The following is a 19558-nucleotide window of genomic DNA, read 5'->3' as shown; positions in this document are numbered from 1 at the left end:
AATTAAATTTTTGTAAATATAAATTTCAATGTTATATTTCATAAATTTATACAAAACGGAATAATAAATAATGCGTAATAATGCATTGTTTATCAAACCCATTTGAATGTATTTTACTCTGTATAATAAATTGGTATGATTTAGAAAATTAGGTTAGGTTGGTTATGAAGAGCGTCAACTTACTATTATTCCAATTATAATGTTATTCAATATGTGCTTGAGCGTATTGGTTTAAAAAAAAGGACTTAAAAGGGTTACCCTACTTTGGCTTATGATATTTTTTAAATGGAATATTGATTTTGGAATTGCTTTAATTTGTAAATATTATATACACACTATACACTTATATATTTTGTGTATGCGTGTATTCGTTTAGCTGTATATTATCTTGCAATAGAACTTTATAAGAAATAAAAATGCATTTTAAAGCTATTTAAAATGTGAGTTTAGAAAAAAAAACTATAAATAGTCAACTAATATCCACGCGCAGATGTTTAAATATTATTTCGTCATTCTTCAGACTTTCAAAATAAGAGGATCGTAAAAGTAGCAATGTTTTATAATAATATGTTATTTAAAGTTTCAAATTCACGAGTATTGGGACGGAAGTGTTAAAACATTATATCTATCTTAAATCACTTATCTGTACGTTTATCGATCGTTGACTTTCAACTTATGTGAATCACGTTTGCCTTGCCCGTTCATTAAGGTGGTTATTATTTTTGAACTTCAATAGTCTTATGTCAGAGACCCGAAATTTATTTTAGTATGTTGTAAAAATAATTTTGAATATGATACTTAATGTCAACCCATTCAGGCACTTCAAAATGTTGAATCTTTATTTGTGTGATAAAGATGCATTATACAATATCTCTGAAGCCTTACGTTTTATCTAAAAGTATGTTTTTTTTATTTTATTATTTTAAAATGTTTCAGCACTTTAGGTGTTATTACAAGTTAAGTACGTTACATTACATTTACAATTACAATTTGAATTTGATATTTGGATTTATATTAGTGATTACAATGGTATAACAATTATTAATTAAATTTGACATTATTTATTGGTTTATTCATCATCTTCCGATGAGAGTTCTTCAGTGTCTGACGTGAGAATGTCTTGGGTTAGGTTGCAGTCGCCTATTTTGGGTTTTCTTTCCTAATTGGTAATGGCGAGCTCCGTCCGAGTCTTTCAGCTTGGTGCGAAAGTTTTTAAGTTGGGTTTTAATCCTGATACTTATTTGGGATATTCCAGTATCATTGTGTATTTGGCGATTCCTCATATACCTAAGTGCTTTAAGGCAAATTCTAAGGAATTTGTTTTGGAGAGTTTAGATTTTCTTAATTTTAGTGGGCGAGGTTGCTGCCCAAACAGGGCAGGCATACGTTAAAAGTGGTCTGATTATTGAGGTATATAGGAGGAGTGATGACTTAAGTTGTAGCGTTGATCTATATAACAGTTTGCAGTTTATATATTTTAAACCAATTTTAATTTTCGCTATTTTTTGACAATATTCATAATTATTTAATGACAACGTTACTCATTAATCATTAGGTACATAAACATATTGATTACATGTGTCAAATGTAATTTAAATATATCTTATTGATAAATTTATAGTTATTAAAGTTAATAAAATATATGCTAATACAATTTTTAATAGGAATGTTTAACGTGCTTAATTTTTCTGCTAAATAATAAATCATATATTATATTATTGTATTGTACAATGTATATGGAATAAATATCATTATATTCATTACTAGTCTTCGTTGATTTGTTAATTAATCTTAATTCGCTATATTGTCTATATTTTTACCTGAATGTGTAGACAGCAGCTTAAGCTATATAAATAGATACAATTTTACATACACATATTTATTTTATCATAAAATAATATTCGATTATTACTCTTATTTAATACATAAAAAAAAATGTATTTTGTATATTATAATTAAATGTATTTGGTTTGTTGTGCTAGGCGTATTTTCTTATTAATTATGTATTCACCGATTGTTTCAATTACGTTTGAATTTATAAACAATTTTTACCTTAAAAATGAAATGAGTCGACAACGTTTTATTTTTAAACCGAGAATATGAATGACCAAATATTTGGATCTGAACAACTGTCATTAAAATTATGATACCCAAACAAAAATGTTTTACATATATTATTATATTATAACGAGGTGTGTCTGGCGCGAGTGACAACTCTTTTGTTCGCCGTATTTCGTTTGGACGTGAAAAATCCTAAATAAATCTAATACTATAAAATAATATGGTGCGTAAGCATTTGCAGTTATATAATATTATAGTGTAATGGACAATGATGGGTGGTTGACGGAGGCTTACGTCGCAAGACCAAAAGCACCAGATCGTATTAATTACGAAAACTACAGTGCATCGTAAGATATATACATTTCTATACTAATACTCACATCGATGGGCGATCACTGATACTTCGAAAAGTTTCTCATTTTATCGTTTTCTTCTATTCGGTTTATTTCAGCACAGATATAAGAGCTCCTACAATATATATATATATATATTGTATATATACCTATATTTTGGTATATTCCCCAATGGATAGCACTCGATAAAATTGATGACCGCCGACGAATTATAAATAATAACTCTCGCCGAACCAAAGAGAGGTGTCAAACGGATCTGGTAATCGATTCGCCTGAGATAGTAAAAACGTCTTATACATGTATAATACCCATGACAATAATACACCATTCAAAACATTTAAAATTCCCAAACCACCTACTCCGCTCCGTAAAGGGACAATGAATATACCAATAATAATATAATATTATTATTCACAATGCGCGAGACGGCCAATGAAAAAACAATTCTGCTCTTTTCTCGGCGATGTTTATGATTTTACGAAGACGAGAAAAACGTGTACAAATAGATAGAATAGTCATTACACCGTAAGACAATCTCGACAGTTACACAACTAATGTGTTTCAAATAAACAAACAGCAGTCTGACCACGTCGTATTAACAAGTGGATAGGTAAAAGAGTATTACACATTAATTGTATTCTCCCGTTTTTGACTTCAACTGATCGTCGTTATATCGGCTGCTTCTCGACAAAACTATTTGTTTTGATGATTAAAACAGCCGAATGCCTAGTTATAATAATATAATAATAATAGTTATGATAACCGTCTTAGTTTCCTATTAAATTTTAATTAATTACTAATAAATTCAATTTTGAAACTTTTATTTTGCATTTTTATCGAGATTTTTTAAACGGGGGTGTTTGAATTTAATGTCGACGTGCACCTTAAAGAAAGGTTATTCACGCGTTCATCTTGGAGTTATATGATTTATATTATAATATATATTTAATACATTTTAAAATACGATGAAATTTTGAATATTCCTTTAAACAAAATATGGTGAAACCTCTCTTAACGGGCACCTCTAAAGGGCGGACATTTTTTTGAGACATTTTCACCAATCTTCTATAGAAAAACCTCTGGCATTTTAACTCTTAACTTTCATACATTTTAAACCTAAATTTAGAATAATAATAATCGTGGAATTTCTAGATAAAAGTCTGCACTTATAAGTTGTATTTTATTGATATTACCCATCACACATTATTAAACTACATATTATACTTTATCTTATCCGTCTAGTCATTGAAATGTTATTGCGTCGACGAAAGTATTTTTGTAATGTGAATTTGTCCTGTACGTATTTTGTTGTGTTTGTAATTCCAATAGACAGACGTTTATTGTAGTACGAACGTTTATTACGCAATTGCCATTAAACGAAAAAGATTGAATTTAAAAGAAAAATTAATATTCTTGAATTTCGGGCGTCCAATATAAATACAAATATGCGAGTTTAATCGTTTGTGCGTACGATGAAAAATTTGGGATGAGTAAAACATCCCTAATCTCTAAGTACACCGGACACCTCCAAATAGTGGACAATATTTCGGACACCGAGGGTGTTCTATATTTAAACATAATTAATCCTAACACAAAATCGAAAATGTTTTAGCATATAATGTATTTGTAACGCCGAGCAGGGTGTATTAACAACACCTTCTGGCTACGCGCCTGCGTATCGGCACTACTATACAGTTATATTATGTAGTAGAAAACTATCGTTTGAATTGAGTAATTACTCGCCGCAACATAAGTTAGACGTAAGCTTAATAATTATTGTGTAGTCAATACGCTCGTTCTCGGACCTAACGTAAATAAGGCGTGCGTGTCCAATGGTCGCCATTATACTGATTACAAGGTGGAAGACAGCGGTTTCACGGTCGCAGATGGCGAAAACTTTCACAACCGTTGATGTTCGTATTGAGAACTAATAGATTATATTAGATTTTTCCGGTGCGGCGCAAAGAGAAATCCGTAACGTGTGGTGAAACTTTCCGAAAACGCGTAGGTACACTATAGGTATACGGCGGTATACATATACGATAATATTCACTTGCGGACGACGCGCGCTGCTTATTAGGCAGTGACGTTTCGATTAAAAAAGAGGGTTGGAAAAAAATGATCTCGAGTTTCAGAGTTTGCGTTCGATTCGACGTAATAATATATTATTATAAAGTCGAACTAGGTGATTTATATATATATATATATATATTTATATATTATACACACCTCTATCTTTCTTTCATCCCTATACCGGAACGTCGAACGACGAGCGTGGGTGTAGAATAGTTTTCACGCTCGCTCGGGACAGACATCGATTTTTCGTCTCCACAAAGTCAAGTATGCTCGTACACACGATGACGACAAGATGACATCAGAATATTACCACGGTCTGACTAACCACTCTAACCATAGATTGTGCAACATTATCATAATATATCCTATAATATGATAGAGTATGACGTCGATTCGTCAAATTGTACCATATGAATTTTTCAATGCTAAATTTACGATTTTTAAACCCCGGTGCAAAAAATATTTGGAAAGTCCATAAAATCTGGCTCAATTTAGCACCTTCTTCGATAAAATTGTAGTTGACATCAATGCATTCCAATTTTTTAGCTATACTCATAGTCTATGCCCATGAAGATAAGTAAGTACACAGTATGGTCGTATAAAAAATAAATACCATTTTCAAAAACATTTTGATAATAAATAAAATAGTAAATAATTATGATTAAAAAATAAAAGCTGAAGCATTGATAACTTTGAGTCGCTTTGTCTACTAATTTTTATTAAAATTAAGTTATTAAAAATCAACACGTCATTTTCGCAATAATCTATGAAAAAACCAAATATTATTATTTCTATGTCTAAGAATTTTTTCTTTTACCAGTCTATGAAAATATACAGTGCAATAGATAATAAATTATGTACTGCTTCAAAAATTATATTGTATTGATTAAAATATAAAGCTTTAATATTATTATATTCATATTTTATGAATTCTCATGAAATTTAATCACATTAGTTTACGGCATACGGCAGAATTCATACGATACATAATATACGTATACTCGTAATATGAATTAATTATTATTTAAATATATTTAATAATTCACGAGCACACGACTAAAAGGTACTAAATCTATTTTTTCTGAATTTACTTGTTTATGAATGGAGGTTAATTAGTTATTAGTGCTCTACATTCCAAGCTCACAGATAACCATGTAAGCATTATTAAATATTTATCCTTTAAAGATTATCCTATTTTACAAAATTTGTATTTAATAATGATCTCGTATAGCATCATTTGGTTAGGTTAAAAACAAAATATTCTATCTACGTGATAAAATAAATAAATTAACATTATTAACTAAACATCATAATTTACTACATCTCGTATTTATAGTATGAACCATATAAAATAATAATATTATAGTTTAATATTACTATTATAATTGTAAATTTCTCAACAAAATAATAAATCATAAAAATAATATTTGTAGTATCAAAATATTAATTTGGTTTTAAAGTTTTAAATTATGTTACATTTGGGTTTTGATATTTACTTACATTCAAATCTAATGTTTCAGGAGGATGGGAGGAGGCGTTACTAAATTGTGTTACTTGTCTTATCTACAGTTAAAAACAAATTATTTGGTTTACATTTTGTAAATTATAAAAAAAGTATTTATTTAATAAACAAAAGAATCCATTATTATTTATTATTTCGAAATTGGTAAAACGTCATAACAAAAACATTCATTTTAATTCAGAATAGATAATAAATTCATAGCAAAATGAAAAAGTATATTTAATATTCAAAATATTTTTTATATAGACCTTTTTGATGTTTAACTGTCATGTATATTTTATCTTTTTTTAAACTTAAAGTTTTGCTTAAAACAAAAAATAAATTTAAAAACTCAGAGCAGAACAACTTCGTTAATTTTAATAGTGTATTCATTGCCAAAAAAGATATTTTAAAATTACTTTTCTGAATAATTTGATGTTTTAAGATATAGTTATCACTTTTTTGGTTTTGAGTCAAGCGATGTTACTACATTATAACAGGAATAATTGGGTACTAATTTTTTTGAATTATATAATTTTCTTAGTATACAACAGGGGTGGCTAACTTGTGATTCACGTCCTATACAGACTGTGTCTTATTTATAAAATCAAAACCTACTTATTATTATTATAAGTTTTAATTTTTGTATAAATTTGTAAACATTTTGGTTTTTGATATAATTGTATTTACCATGTAGCTCGCGAATATATGAAGATTTTTATGATGGCCACCCCTGGTATAGAATTATAAAATATTATTTTATTTTACACGCTTCTTTACGTCGATTTATCAATAATTAGTTATGTTACTGTTTTAATTTAGTTAGACAAATGTTCGATAATTTTAAATATTTTTTAAGCTAAGCCTTATGGATATACCTATAATCTATAAAAATTATTTTTATTTGTTATATTGAATTAATGTTTTTTTATTTTTTTTAGATTGGTTTTATGTTTAAAATTGATGAAGTTAACTATAAGCTTTAAATTACACCATCTGTACAAACAAATAAATAATTTTTCCGTTTTTTATATACAAAAATGTCAGTTTTCTGCTTTTTTTTTTACTAAAAACAAAGTTAATTTCACAATTTTAACAGAAAATGTTATGCACATTTGGTTTTGAAATGTTTCTCAGATGTTGAATTATTGGTTTAGAGTTTTTAAAAACAGTTTCAATTAATTTACAAAAACTGATAACTGTAGCAAAACTATGTTTTAGAGTATTCATATAGAATGATAGTTTCTTTTTTATATGACATAATATAATCAACAATTATACAATATAATATATATTTCATTACCAGTACAAAATGCATTCATGTTAATTTAGTTGCCTAATACTATCATTTGGCGTAACATGTGTCGATAAATAATAACTGATTTGGGGTAAAGATGATATTTTTGACACATACATTGTACATAGCTGTCCTACCCAAGATTGTCAAATCTAATTTTTTTGGCCATTTAAATCAGCATTTTTATGATCAAGGGCGTAGATGTGTGCATTGTTTTCTGGTCTTACGCGGGAGCAAGCAACATAGCACTTTGTTACCTGCTATTAAAATAATGCCTCTTATGTGCTTCAAATTTTGTTTAATCCAGTATTTATACTCGTCGTTTACGGATGACACAAAGTTTTTTTTTTATTATGCTAATATATTCGATAAAAATATCAAAATGAACAAATGTATTTTAAATGGTCATTAATGTAATAATATTGATATTATATAAAATCGGAATACAGATATCGTATGTTCATTTTATTAAAAAAGTATAGTTACGAGAATTTTAATACCGTCGTCCATTGGCTCATCACACGTTAATTATTCTGAATACAATACAATCGTGTTAAAAAAAAAAAACCCACCGTTCCATTTTGTCTTTTAGCATACAAAAAATGCCAAAAGCCAATAATTTCTTGAACGTTATGACAATCATACTAAAAAATAAAATAAAGCAAATAAGAAGTTAACTGAGAAAAAACATAATAATATATATATTATGTGAAAATAATATATATATTTTTAAATATATAAATGATGCGAAGAGTTGATAATGTTAAAAATAATATTATTTTAATATAAAATATTTGACACCGTAAGTCTAAAATGTCGGATCTAAGACAATTATAAATATTCAAGTAGGTACATTATTTATGCAGTCATGTGTGACGACATTGTAGAACATAAATAGAAGAAAAATGTTTAAAAAAAATAAAAATATTTTTAGATTTTGCTCCTCTGTATTACGAAGTATATAATTTTATCTCATTCTATTATATTTTTGAGAATTTTAAAAATATATCTAAATTCTAGACACAATTTTATTATGATTTGATTATATTGGTTTGGTGAAAACACGCGTAAAGTCATCTATAGAAGAAAATAAATGATTACTATTAATTTTATATTAATAAATAATATTGAAGTACATTATATTATTAATCTTAAGAAGTAGTCTGATTAGGTCAGGTTTGGTTTTATAAAATTAAAATTCAAATGGATTTTTTTACATGCATGTCATTGATATTGTGTTGTATTTTTTTTTTAAATAAGCCGTTTTCATCGAATTTAATAACAACAATAATAATAAAAAAAATTTTCAAGTGTCGGTGAGAGGCTGGCATTGTTTTACTCGGCGGAAGTACCATTATTATTTTTCCTCCATACCACCTGCGCAGCTATGCGATGGTCGCGATGACTGAGAATCTTGCTGCGCGCGGCGGGGCCGAGATCCCAGAGAATTAATCGCGTTTTCTCTGCGCCCGCACACACTTGCACTGCGTCACCGGAAACAGCGGCGGAAATACCATAAAACCGACCGGATTGATTGCCTGGTCCAGACCGGCACGCGCGGACTGCCGAAAACTAATTTATATTCGTCCACGCAGCCTCCCGCCACTAGCCGTACCGGGACCTATCTAAACACCCGAATGTGTAGATTTGAGTTTTCGGTCTTCCGCAATAATTACGCTGCGGGATGGCGGCTGTATAATAATTGCATAATATATATTGCGCAGTGCACGTGTTCCTTAAGATTTATCTCGTCTCACCGAAACATCTTAAAGATATTATCGATTGTTGATTTATAACTACCCAAGTGTGTGTGCGTGTTCTATACATTATGAGTCACTAGAAGTTTTTGGGTATTCTAGATTTCGGTTTTCACTCTTTTCGGTGTTTCACTAGATACTACGATGTATTATAGGTACAATAAAATACAGAGAAATATTAGAAAATCGATTATTTGATAAATCATAAATATATTGATTTTAATCATATTTTATGAAAACAAATCAATGCTCAGACATGTGTTTAAATAACTAGACAAAGCGTTTTAAATACATTTTCTACACCGAATAACTGTAATATTTAAAACTAGATCACTAATCATAGTAATTATAATACTATATAAAACATGAACGATATTAATCTACACCAGTCAGAAGTACAAACAATTGTGAAGTATTATATTTAAAGATTCCCACGCAATTCACGAACGGTGGACATTTTTCAAATTGAAAAGTGTAACATGGTTAGTTACCACTTACTAGTCATATACAATAAGAGAACAGAAAAATTTGATTCACAGACGTGTTGCTCCGTTCTAGTGACATTTTGATCCTGAGGGAACAAACATGATCTTTTTGGACATTTTATAATCCTTTTAGGGACGTTCTGGTTGAATTTTTTTAACAATCAAAACGTCTACGAGGATCAAATGTCATCCTCGGGTCACGAACTGATGAATGAGAAAATATTTGCCAAAAAAAAGTTAAATGAATAAAAAGAAAATATACGGTAGTTTGGTCAATTACTCGATTCCGTTTAAAGTTAATAATAAATACGTGATATTTTTAATACTTCTGATGTTAATTTTACTTATAATGTAGTTGGTATTATACTATTAGATACTACTCAATATAATATCAACATATTATATAAACATTAAACTATTTCTAGAAATTGTTCCAAGATTTTACTTTTAAAGAATTAATATTTTGATATTCCGTTATTCGTCCGTTTTTCAAAATAATATGGCAATAATAATATATAAATGTAAATAATCAATAATTTGTATTGTTATTTTTTATGAAAATTAACTATAAAAATCTAAAAAAAATCAATTAAATGTTACGTAGAAGTTTTTTTTTTTTAACTTTTCAAGTACTGCAGTTTGATAATCCACGAGGCACCGTTTGGTTCCAATTAGCGTGGATGATTGACGGTCTGCCGTTGTACTCTAGAGGATTTGAAATATTCAGAATTAAAATTGCTCGACACGTTTTCCGCATCCCAACCCCTTGAACATCAACGCGGCGCATCGCTACAATAAGCTACCGGAGTGAGCGGAAAGATACGTTTGCGAGGCTTAAAAATAATTGTCACTCCACCGCGGTTTCAGATGACGGTGCGCAGCTTACACTCGGAGCGTAATCACTCGGGACGGAAACAAAATCAAAATATAACCCGCGTCCGGTATCTTAACCGCACATACAATTATTGTGAAAATTCGAACTAAATAGCTAACTGAAAAATACCGAAAATATTCTTGGCCGCAGGCCTGCAGCGATAATAAAAAAAACTGTTAGGTTTTAGGTCCGACGTCGACTACGTCGAAAAAGATTTATATTAATCTATGTTTGTATAGGGCTTGTAGACTTGAAATATTAAATTTAAACCATTATATTTTTTTAGGGAAGGGTTTTTTACTTCGTTTTTCTACCCTTTTGAATTAATATAACGGTGGCTTACAATAATCGAATACGTTTTCGTTTATATTATACAGGATTAAAATTGGTCCTCAGAGAGTGGTTTAAATTTCCGTCAAAAATATATCAGTCCACCACTGCAGATATCTATTTCGGTGGAATCAGTTCACAATGTTAGGTTCACCGAAGCCGATTTCGGAAAAGCGTCGTATTTTAAGTTTGTTCAATTTTTTCCCGCGTAAATTCGGCTTGTATGACTAGTATTATAATACAAAAAATATTATAATAGACATTCCAATAATATTATACTGTTGTCTAGAAAACTTTGAAAAAACTACGCCTACCGCAGTGACTGCGATCGTCGATTTAATCGTTTAATCCAATAGGTATTAAGTGCGCGATGACTCTGATACGTCTGTATACATAATATTATTATGGCCCGGCCGCGTTCTAAATTGCTTTTGACGAAGAGTTAAAAACATATTATTATTATTACACGTCTAATCTTTCGCACTAGTGTATAAGTTCGCATCGAGTCACAGTTAATCTCGTACAGTTGTTGTTGTTGTTCTGGAAACCGAGTATTTGGTATAACGCAAATTCAGTCCACTGCAGGATAATACTAAGTACTTATATAATATCCCACGCACGAATGGATTTAATATAACGACAGTCGTTCAAACCATTATTGTTATTGGTTCGATCGAACATCAACTGCACGTAAGTACTGTTACCGAGAGTTTTTATACGTTTTTTTTTTTTGTTTTCATTTTAGGATTTAATAATAACACAAATGTGAAACGATATATAATTGGGTGGATGCCACGGATGGTTTGTTTTTAAATTTGAAGCTGCATTGATGCTTTAGCATTTTGAAGAACGATCTACACGAGCGAACTTGTGGCTTACTATCCGGTGCGTATTACGGTGTTTTTAAACGCGTGTAAGAATATATTTGTTTAAGAATAGTTTTTAAACTATTTTCATATAAACATGGAATAATATATCATTGTCTACGTGAGCTTAAATTTTGATGTGTTTAAAAATGTAAATTATATAGTTAAACAAACCGAAAAAAAAAGTAAAATATTTAGAGATTACACCTATCAATAATCAGTACGTCCTATAGATTTACAAAAAAAAAAAAAAATATATATACTTTTGTTGTAAATTGTACTAATTTGTTTTCCGCAGGTTTTATACAGAAACTATTTTCTTAAATATATACATTTTTCAAAATGATATTATCCTTCAATCAACACGGTGTTGTGCCCTCAGGCAACGCGAGTACGTAACGATTATAAAAAAATCACTGAGAATGTTTGAAGGTCTCACGTGTGGGTTTAAGGCGTTCAGAGTAAACATCGGTTATTGAGTAAATGTTTAATTTTTTATTACGTTAATATAACATATTATGACATAATATGTGGGCAGAGTGAATTAACTCTACCCGGAAAATCAGTTAAATAGAATACCGGGATCTGGACTTGGGTAACGGGCGGCAACGTTATAAGCGCGGCACGATGACTCAACCAAGTCCTGTTGTGAGCTGGGACGTTAGACCAATTCAATTTGAGCTGCAGCGTGTCGGGGTCGGGTTGTGTACCGAATCTCAGGCGTACGCCGGTACGCAATAGAGATCTTAGGTGGTGGATCAAAGAATTACGAAAATATGTTTTCGTGAGACATCCTCAGATTCCTGTATTCTTTACGGCACACGCTATTAAGAATATTACGGTATGCGATATCGCTCGCTTCTGTAGACGGTTTCTCAGAACCGTCGTACGGTGCCGGGCGACGCTTACGCTTTAAAACATCGTCTACAGATAATAAACTGTATAATACTGCGTTTATATTATTATAAAGACGGCACAACGACGTCTGACAATGACACGTGCGTGATAAACAATAACGAAATGTAGTCGCGTACAAGCGGCGGCGCCGGTTTACTATACTGTAACAGGAATTGGACGAATGTTCGTTAAACTCTTTCTCCTTACCACCGCATACGTTTTTTTTAATACCGCGCTGAAGATCGTCACACGTTCAAACGCCTAAAATGTCTACGGGTTATTGTGAATAAAATACGATAAAATTGCTGCCTTGCTATTTCTGTACGGAAAACAACACAATATTCGTTTAAACAAAACGTGTGCGCGGACGACGGCTTTATTTTTATTCTATTATTATTAAGTTAGAACGGGTCTCTAAGACTAAACAAATGCAATAATATATTATTATATCGTTGCATCTTGTCTCGTATACACACTAACAGTTACAGATGCGGTATCTATCGGAGCCTGAAGATTTGCCAAACTCCTGTGGCGTTTAAACGCCCAATAACCTATTCATTTCGAACAGGTAATCCCAATAATATATATTTTTACCGTCGCAGATACAGTAAGCGGCGAGCGTAGGAAACATTTTAAAAGTAGGAGTGGTATTGTATAGTAGCACAGTAGCGGTATGCGTCTTAATAGCGCACGCAGTACAGTACAGTTTACGATTTCGGTTCCGAAACGAACGTCAAGAGTGGAAAACTCCAAAAGTTTTAGCGCAACGGGGCACATTCGTTTCGTCCGCGCGATTTGTCCAACGGTTTTATGATAATATATACTGTTGTATACAAGAAACTCGAGTATTATTGACGCCCTAAAGCGGAAGACGGAGTTCCGAATAGGCTTTATTATTATTATTATTTTTTTTTCCTTAACGCAAGTACGTTTGGTGCTTCCGGACTAGAAAACTTGCCGAGGACCCACGTATAACGCGGTTGCAAACGGTCCTAAATGCGTCAATGTATATCAATTCCTGTAAATATCAATCAATTCGGTTAGTTTTTGTTGCGAAAGCGACAAAACTATTAAATACAAAACATAAGATAAAAGTTGATTGATTGATGTATCGCACGACGATAAGCGGTCGATTTTTAACAACTGTTTGGATTTAAGACATTCATTCGACGTAAAGAACAATAATAATGATTAACTGTGTCGATGTGTTACAGTACAACATCGACTTGGAACGTAAAATAACCAAAAATAATATGTTTTTACCATAATGAAATACGACACGAGTAAAAATACATTGGATTTTCGTTAATTCGTGCAAAATACATGCAACTATTAACCGATATATTATATAATTAAAAACATTTTTTTTTCACAAGCGTATACAAAATGTTAAAAATAAAAAACAACAAAATTATCAAATACTTCAGAGAAATTCGATAGAACGAGATTTTGGACAACGCTTTGTTGAAGCAACTCAAATTGATACGACATAATTAACGATACCGTCACCACGAGTTTTACACCTATTTTTACAGAATAGTTATACATTTTTTCTGTTATTCGTTGTTTTTCAATAAACTGCGACCGTAAATGAGTGAATGAGAATCTTTCAATGTGTCTTTCACGTCCCTGAAAATACTAAGACGTGGATAATAATCGACAACACCGAAATACTACTACAGATGTAGATTGCGTCGCTGTAGTGATCGTTTTAACCGATACACGAGTTGTTCGCTTATGGACGTCAGTTATCTAGTGTGGACCGTATGAAAAAATCGAAAAACGAATAATTACACTATCGAAAAACAGCGATTTGTACGTAGTGATTTTAAATTATTAGATCGGTCCTACGTCGAGAAAATCGATCGTTATAAATTATTAGATGGACGGAAATAAAATCCCAAATGTCACACAATAATCTACTGATGGTGATAACTAAAAAGCGTTGTTTAGTAAATCATACGAGTGCAAATTATTCACGCTCAACTCTCAAGCCAAATATACACGGTTTTTGTTCAAATTTGGGGTGGACACAAAATAATAATAATTACCTATTTATAACAACAGTTCCTGTACTTGCATAACAAATTAAAACTGCAGCATCCGTATCATTTGAGCAAATGATACGGATGCTGCAGTTTATAACAGTAATTCTTCGGTACAATTAAAGTATTTACATAATATCGTATACACGCGCGTGTAAACATTTTTTGAGTACATAAACTAGTTATGTCACGGCACGACATGGGTCGCTGTTGTTTCTACTATAGCATTTATTTATACGTATGGAACCCGATGACGATTTTATAATTAACTATATTGACGTACTGGATTTTGTCTAAATGTTTTCTCGGCATTATTTGGCAAACTTTTTCGACCAAACATATCTAATCTGTTTAAATTTAAACAAAGCTGTCTCGTTATTGGAAAAACCACTCGCACTTGTCGAAACTCGAAAACCGAAGTCGACGATAATTTATTATCAATTAGATTGTTTATCAATTTTGAATATTAGTGTTATATGTTTGGATTGGAGTTTATAAGTTGATTACATCTATACAATATATTTTAATATTATGAAAAGGCACTGGATTCTATATAAATACAATACTGAAATCAACAAATTAGAAATGATTGATTGTAGTTACCCAATTTCACCACGGACATTTAGTTCAGACGAATCTATCTCCAGTGTCATATGAATATATGATGCGACTCACAGTTCGAGGCCTTTGAAATGTATATAATATTTTAATTATAAAATAATTTTTTGTTTATAGATATTTTGTTATACTTATGGAATAAAATTGAAGGTAATATTAAACTAATACATTATGTAGATACCTATAGCCAATGACTATGTTGTGTACATAACGGTCTGTATAGAAATATTGGAGAGTAGTAAAATGTTCTTAGTGCAATTATTATATTACCACAATAATTATTATAATATAAAAAAAAAACAAATATTAAATTGTATTGAATTTTAATTAATTATTAATAGTATAGTGTTCGTCTTGGTATACTTATTTTATTACACAACCATTGAATTAGGGACGTGGGGTGAACACACACAACACACACACACACACACACACATATATATATAAATGCTTTTAAAATAAAATATGTAATTGCTACTTTCAATTAAATGTACTTGAATTAAACAAATTCTAAACATTTTATTATCCTATATATTACACATATTACCCGTACTGAACATAACCTAAAAATCTCGAGGTAGTTTAAAACGATTTCAAATAACACGTATAAGAAAAAAATCCATAAACTAACTAATCGAAGACCAACGATTGATTAAAATAAACAGGCGTTGTTACAATGATTCGTGCTTATTATGTAACATTAAATGTTAAGTTATTCCAGAATAGGTGCATTTACTGGAAATTTGTCATGTCAATATATTATTATTTTATTTTTGAATTAACTTTAAATCCATAACGTGTTGATGCACTTTCATATATTTATTTAAATTACAATTTTGTGTCTATTTATTTTAACATTACAATTGTTTTTAAGACTTTAGAATACATTTTTTTTAAAAACGAACAATAATAATAGTATCGATAGTCCATCATAGCGCTATTATATATGATCAATAACTGTATTGTCATCACGATCTACACGAGGAACCATTATAATAGTTTTAATATATAGGTATAATAATGAATATATTATATTATATTACATACGTCACCGAGAAATGCGTATTTCTCACAGGTAGTCCTATACCTCGTATTGCTTTTACTTAACAAATTTCGAATTCCTGAAATGCCCTTCAAAATGCAAGATCGCAAAATGCGGGACGGCATTTGAAGGTTTCATAAGGTTCCACAAAATTAATTTGCACGTGCTACTTTCAAAAGGCAAGTCGAGTTCTTGAAATATAATGGTTTTCCAAAGACTTCAAAATATAATCAAATAATAGATACGTCATAAGAATAGAGATAAATTATTTATAGAAGGTTAGGATTATGTTGTAACTTTTTTATGCATACTCGTAAAAGAGTATAATATATTTGTAAGTAAATATGAATATGCGTCGAAAATAAATTATCGCAGGGTTTAGTATAATTTAATTTATAATATAATTATTTTTTTTATACTATTTGTGCACGAAAAAAAATAATTAAGTCCAGTATACAAATCATTAGAAACTAATATATATTTATATTTGTATGTATTAGCCGTCAATATAAAATGATTATACAGTTAAACATTATATGGTTAAACATATTATATTAAAACTATTTATTTCCCGTGTTAAAATTAAACTTAAACGATGTGGGCGTGGTCGTGAACATTAACCGAAGTTAAAAATTGTACATTACAACTATAGTACTACGCTTTATAGCGAATGACATATTATACTGACAAGTAAAATATCTATATAAATCGGCTAACAGCACATATACATGTAACATCGTTTAGAAACTAATATATTTAGAAACTAGATGTATTACGATAACAAAATATTCCAATATTTCAAAAAAAAAAATAGGTTTTTTTAAATATTTTTTTATTGTATTATTAGACGCATTAATTACATTACATAACGTTTCAATGCTAAATAATTTTGTTCTGTTATTATATAGAATTTTTTCTTTTTAAGTTGTTAGTTCATTTCAAAAATGTTTTAACACTGGGTTAATATACTGAATAGTTATTTTCGATGATTTAAATTCTAAAGGTCTATTTCGTGTATTTGATTTATTATTGAACCTACTAAAATAATGTTTTGCTTATGATATACATCTAAAAAAATTCTAATATGAATGTATAAAATAACCGATTTAGAAAAAAAATTGGATTAAGGACCATTTTGTTGTAAGCCAGCGATTTGTGTTAAGCTTAAGTATTAACGAACAGTTTATTAAATATGTGATTATTAATTTTAAGTCGTCAAAATACAATATGAAAATTTTTTTTCTCTTTGTTTTACTTGTCAGGATATCAAAATGTTAGTCCTAATTAAAAATGTAGGTCCATGGGACCGAACAACGGATTAAAGCGAAGACGAGAAAGCGTCGAGAAAACCGTCGCCTAGGCGATTTGCCCACTCACCCGGTCTAGTCGTATACGGTTAGGTTAGGTTAGGCCTGAGTGGCTATTCCATCATAGACGCGGAGCGTACATTCCGAGGGTCAAGCTCTACGATTCGAGTGTTTTATAATTAAAAGAAGTTTTAGCCGAGTAAACGAATATTGGCCGGATGATTGGAAGCGGGCGGGGTAAGGGTGATGGCGCGTCGAGGGCAGTAAAAGGCCAATTGAAAGGTTCACGGATCCCCGCGGGTCATTACAGACAGTGCTTGTCCTAAATGGTCGTCAAGATAGCTCTCGAAAGTTGTTTTTCGGCCAGTCGATCATCCGAAAAAACGGTTAGGTTTTTCGTACGACAAGCGGTCACGATTTTTCGGAGTTAAGTTGCGTGACGATTTAAAATAATTGTTCGTGAATTACCGCGTATACAGAGGGCTACGAGTCGTAGGTTTTGAAAAATTTGGCTTCGAATCGGATTGTACCTCTGATGACGTAGATTGCAGCACTGGATTAGTACTATCCGCGGTTCTTTAATACTATGTCGATACGATATTTAACGGTTGAAACCGCGGGTTATAAATACTAAAATACGTGACTTGCGATACAATAATATATATTCCACGATCTGAGTGCATCGCACTAATATTATATAGGAACTGTATCATGCGACGTACACAAACGTATATATTATTATTATATTGTATTATGTTATGTATGTACCTATTGCGCGAGTAACGTTACGCTATAGCGCGTCACATCGTGTATGAACAATATGTAAATGACACCAAATACGAAACGCACACACACACACACACACACAATATATATATATTTATATTTATCCAATTACGCAACCAAATTAGATTCACTCGACTGAAATGTAAGCCGCTGCTATATAATATACTGTCTCGATAAACGAACTACGCTTGCACAGACTGGACTAGGAACTGATGCGACGCGATTTATTGTTACATATTTACATAATTAGGCATAACAAATTTCACCTAGAATTATAATATATATAATATGAATGCGTTTTAATATAGGTACCGGTGTGTATAGAAACTACTATATCTTATTATTAATAGTAACGAGATTTGCATTAATTGAATGTAAAAAAAAAAAAAATACTTTTCTATCGTGTCCGGTCTGGCCACGCAACACATATTTATACATATCGGCGTGCCAAGTATACGGTCACCACATTTCTATTACGAACGCATTTCTTAAAATTCATATTTGTAGAAAATTTAAGCATACTTTAGACACCAACAGTTTCCGACCTTTTTAGTTGTGTGTACCACCACAAAAAAAAAATCTACGAGGTCCACTAATGACTAATAGCACGCCTATATACGAATATATATAATTATAATACAAATGTGCACATATGCATACGTTATTTGCGTATAATACTTGAAATTAAGATGGACCACACTATTCTGCAACAGCACCGATTTGGCGTCATAATATTTAAAATCATTTCCTTGCCGATATTGATAGGGATTTCTGTCCGATTAAAATCTATATGAGTGACAATACTTAATATTACGCATTTAACATTTATCGAATATTTAGCCTATATAATCAGCCTTTTTCAAGATTATTTATTTGCTGCGCTTAGACTCGTTTTAATAATATCATATTTAACTTTTTTGTTAACCTAACCGACTGTTATTTTAGAGCTGTTCACAATATGTGTCCTCGTTATATTTTTACTGATTACGTGACCCTTTGCGGTCGAACTACAGTCGTCCTGAGTGAGATCCGTTTCTCAACCACCGCCATAACAAACGTATTGTGTGTAGCCGTTCTAGAAAAGTGAAAACCTACCCGACGCGTACTCGCATAATATATAATTAGTATACTCTCACGTTTGATACGGTGTGCCGTTTGTCGTCTGATACCCGCGAGGCCCCGTCGAGAGACCCGTGACCGGGTCCGGTCGTACAGTGGCGCGTTTGTACACTTGCGATGTTACGTACAGGAAATGTAGTCGAG

At 30.9% G+C, this 19558-nt stretch overlaps 1 protein-coding gene across 3 annotated transcripts in view; it reads right to left on the bottom strand.

The window, feature by feature from the left end:
- The window catches only part of LOC113560788 (calsenilin-like), a 130572-nt gene that overhangs the window by 4689 nt on the left and 106325 nt on the right, over nucleotides 1-19558 (bottom strand). The window lies entirely within an intron of this gene.

The sequence above is a fragment of the Rhopalosiphum maidis genome, chromosome 1 (genome assembly GCF_003676215.2).
Source record: "Rhopalosiphum maidis isolate BTI-1 chromosome 1, ASM367621v3, whole genome shotgun sequence".
Taxonomy (NCBI): domain Eukaryota; kingdom Metazoa; phylum Arthropoda; class Insecta; order Hemiptera; family Aphididae; genus Rhopalosiphum; species Rhopalosiphum maidis.
The sequence above is the reverse complement of the archived record's forward strand: the minus strand, read 5'-3'. Positions and strand labels throughout refer to the sequence as shown.